Source organism: Petaurus breviceps, unplaced genomic scaffold (genome assembly GCF_028583685.1).
Source record: "Petaurus breviceps papuanus isolate PSGF00001 unplaced genomic scaffold, PetGlider_PUasm1.0 90417, whole genome shotgun sequence".
In the NCBI taxonomy this organism is placed as follows: domain Eukaryota; kingdom Metazoa; phylum Chordata; class Mammalia; order Diprotodontia; family Petauridae; genus Petaurus; species Petaurus breviceps.
Genome location: NW_027187245.1, coordinates 1,325,340 through 1,329,876, shown reverse-complemented (window position 1 = coordinate 1,329,876; position 4,537 = coordinate 1,325,340). Strand labels below are relative to the sequence as shown.

General features: G+C 39.7%; 1 pseudogene; it reads left to right on the top strand.

Moving 5' to 3' along the window:
- Positions 1 to 444: 444 nt before the first annotated feature.
- On the top strand, positions 445 to 2,366 carry LOC138177469 (heat shock cognate 71 kDa protein-like; annotated as a pseudogene).
- The last annotated feature ends 2,171 nt before the right edge of the window (positions 2,367 to 4,537 follow it).

Here is a 4,537-nt window from a genome sequence, read left to right as displayed (position 1 = left end):
TGTAATCAAAAGATTTTTTTAAAATAGCAACTGGATGGAATGATTGCTCACAGGAACAACTTAGAGGCATGATAAAGAGCAGCGCAGCAGTTTACGAAGAGCAGAAGGGATTAAAAGTAGAAAAAGTTTAAGAAGCCCTGATTAAGATTATTGGGCAAGTCAATTTTGTATTCTGTTAAGTTACACTAAATATAATTTCATGGGACACTTGGGCCATCATACTTGGCACTGCTCATGATAAGCAAAAACAAAAAGACCACCACAAAGAAAATTTAGTTTGTGTGCCAACATCTGTGACAGAGGTTGAAGAAACAATGAAATTCTACCAAGAATTTGATGAGATTCTTCAAACCATGTCAACATGTACCTTAATAGCTACTCAGCGCAGCAACAGCCCTTCTCTCTCCACAGTGGTCAGCTACGACCCCTGACTCCCCAGAAACCATGTTGAAGGGACCCACAGTTGGCATTGATCTTGGCACCACTTACTCCTGTGTGGGAGTCCTCCAATATGGGAAAGTAGAGATCATTGCTAATGACCAAGGAAACAGGACCACCCCAAGCTATGTCGCCTTCACCAACACAGAACATTTAATCAGTGATGCTGCAAAGAATCAAGTTGCAATGAACCCCACCAACACAGTTTTTGATGCCAAACATCTGATTGGTCACAGATTTGATGATGCAGTTGTACAATCAGACATGAAGCATTGGCCTTTTACGGTGGTGAATGACGCAGGCAGGCCCAAGGTCCAAGTAGAGTACAAAGGGGAGACCAAAAGTTTCTATCCAGAGGAAGTATCTTCTATGGTCTTGACCAAGATGAAAGAAATTGCTGAAGCTTACCTTGGGAAGACTGTCACAAATGCTGTGGTCACAGTACCAGCCTATTTCAACAATTCCCAATGTCAGGCCACCAAAGATGCTAGAACCATAGCTGGTCTCAATGTGCTCCGAATCATCAATGAGCCAACTGCTGCTGCTATTGCTTATGGCTTGGACAAAAAGGTTGGTGCCAAGAGAAATGTGCTGATCTTTGACCTTGGAGGTGGTACTTTTGATGTCTCCATTCTTACCATTGAAGATGGCATCTTTGAGGTCAAGTCCACAGCTGGGGACATCCACTTGGGTGGGGAGGACTTTGACAACCGAATGGTCAACCATTTCATTGCCGAGTTCAAGCAAAAGCACAAGAAGGACATCGGTGAGAACAAGAGGGCTGTTTACCGTCTCCACACTGCTTGTGAATGTGCAAAGCATACCCTCTCTTCCAGTACCCAGGCCAGTATTGAGATTGACTTCCTCTATGAAGGTATCAACTTCTATACATCAATCACCCAGGCCCGTTTCAAAGAGCTCTTCCGTGGCATGCTGGACCCTGTGGAGAAGGCCTTAAGAGATTCCAAGCTAGATAAGTCTCAGATTCATGACATCGTCCTGGTGGGTGGTTCCACTTGAACCCCCAAAATCCGGAAGCTTCTGCAAGACTTCTTCAATGGCAAGAAGCTCAACAAGAATATCAATCCTGATGAGTCTATTGCTTATGGTCAGCTGTCCAGGCTGCCATTTTGTCTGGAGATAAATCTGAGAATGTGCAGGACTTGCTATTGTTGGGTATCACTCCTCTTTCCCTTGGAATTGAAACTGCTGGTGGAGTTATGACTGTTCTGATCAGATGTAATACCACCATCCCCCCAAGCAGACACTACCCTTACCACCTATTCGGACAACCAACCTGGTGTGCTTATTCAGGTTTGTGAAGGTGAGAGAGCGATGACAAAGGATAACAATCTGCTTGGCAAATTTGAGCTCACAGGAATTCCTCCAGCACCCAGGGGTGTTCCTCAGGTTGAAGTAACATTTGACATTGATGCAAATGGCATCGTCAGTGTTTCTGCTGTGGGTAAGAGCACAGGCAAGGAGAACAAGATCACTATCACCAATGATAAAGGACGTCTGAGCAAAGAAGACATTGAGAGTATGGTCCAGGAGGCTGAGAAATACAAGGCTGAGGATGAAAAGCAGAGAGACAAGGTGTCTTCCAAGAATCCTCTTGAATCTTATGCTTTCAACATGAAAGCAACTGTAGAGGATGAAAAACTGCAAGGCAAAATTGGTGATGACAAACAGAAGATCCTTGACAAATGTAATGAAATAATCAACTAGCTAGATAAGAACCAGACTGCTGAGAAGGAAGAATCTGAGCATCAGCAGAAAGAATTGAAGAAGGTCTGCAAGCCCATCATTCCTAAGCTGTCCCAGAGTACAGAGGGCATGCCGGGAGGCACGCCTGAGAGGTTCCCCGGGGTGGAGCAGCCCCACCTGGAGGGGCTTCTTCTGGACCCACCATTGAAGAGGTCGACTAAACACACCAGAAGAAAGGGCATTCCACATAGCTTTCCAAAAATGGAAGGAGTCAAATTTGTAGCCAAGGCAGTAGCAGTTTAAAGGGAACATTGAAGCTACTGTGTAAATCTGGGCATTCCGAATACTTGAATGTGTGCAGAGGGAGAGAAGTGAACAACATTGCACTTCATCAGGACTGTAAACAAGTGGAAATGCAATTGTCTTGGAGAATAATATTTAAATAGGCACCATAAAAAACAAAAAAATGTACCTTAATAATTGGTGACTTCAATGAAAAAGTGTGGGCAAAGGAGGACAGCAGAAAATATGTTGAAGATTATGGTTCAGGATAAAGAAATTAAAAAGGCCACAAGCTTGTGGAATAGTTTGAAGCCTCCCACCTACTGTATATCGTAACTAATTTTTGTACAAGAAGAGACTAAGGAGATAGTGGACATGGTGAACCCTAATGAATATCACATATAATAAATAAATTTACTGTATCTTAAATGACAAAAGATAACTATTAGTAATTGGTATGGAAGTTAGCTGGTCAGGGTTAGGAAATGGATCTGTGATTTCACTGCTATAGCGAACTACCAGGTAAAGGAAATCCTTTTACCAATGCAGGACAGAACTTTCTCTGTAATTAATAATCTCAGACTCTCCTAGGGCACCAGGAAGTTAAGTAAATTGCCTAAGATCACACAGCCAATATGAGTCAGATTAAGGACTGGAACCTAGTTCTTCCTGATTTCAAGATCAGATCATTAAGCCATAATACCTCACTAAAGCAAAAGCCAAAATGAACAACAGAGTCTATTCTGTTTTTCTCTTTGTGATGTCAATGTCTATCACAACATCTTGAATGAGGAAGATGCTTAAATGTTGAAGTGTACTGAACTGGTTAAATGAAGTGACATCACATGCCATTACTTCCATTCTTAAATACACTACTTAAATAAGGTATCAGTTCTAAAAAAATAAGAAATGGATAAATGCAAAGACAGTGACTCAGATTATTACCATTTTACTAATAAGTTTAACTGATGTAAAACATTAACTTTGATAGAGGGGGTAAAAGAGGACAGAAACCACATCAGGCAGCAAAAACTTGATCTCCACTAATGTCCCTCCCACATCTAAATCTATGAATCTATGACTCATGCCAAATGGAAACTCATGGCAACCAGTAGCAGCAATGGTTTACAATTCAAATTCAATTGTAAGATATTATAAATGATGATGTTGAGACTTTACAAACACTATCCCCTCACACACACACACACAAAATGAGAACAATGTAGTGGAATATAACCATACAGAAAGCTAGGCATTAGATGGAACTAAGCTATATAATCTTCAGAACATCTACAAATGAAACTGGGAGGGGGAAATGATGAAAAATGGAGCAAATTTGCCAAAGTTTTTAAAAATTAATATAAATTATTAGCATTAGTGAAAATAGAAACACTACATGTAGACTTTATATTCAAATGTGCTGTATCAGTAACTGGAAACAGTACATGAGAAGATAAGAGTAGAAGGAATTACTAAATTTGATCAAGTACATAAAAGAAATATGCTAAAGAGAATTTAATTTTGAAGGTGTTGAAGCCTTGATTTTAAAAAATATCTCAAAAAGGAAAATATGCCAAAAGAATGAAGAAAAAATTCAGAGGTTTTCATTACTCCTCTCCCAAAGGTACTTGAGAACTGAGATCATATGAGCAAGTATTCATTCATATGTCTGTGTACAAGTCAAGGTTATTTTGATTAAAATATGAGAAGGGAAGCTTTCAGACAATTGTCTATAGCAGAACACATCTTTATGGTCATATCACTTAATAAAAAGTATAAAAAGTACAATGTGTATTTACTATTTCCTGATTCAAAATTAAAGACTAGTAGTTTACTTAGCAGAGCAAAAGACAGTCTTCTTCTCCAAAAAGAAGTTACCCCTACCAAATTCTAAGAGGCATAATTTCTGGTGAGGGCTCTAACTAAACATTCCAGGTAGTACCCTCTTCTGAAGCAAGTCATTTTATGGTCACATTATCACAGATCATTTATCACAGGTCAAAGTAAAGAACTGAGGCAAGCCTTGGAGGACACCAACACTAAGAAATTTTAAATAGTTGATTTCCAAAGGAAAATATTCTTGTCATATAATTTTAATGATCCATAAACT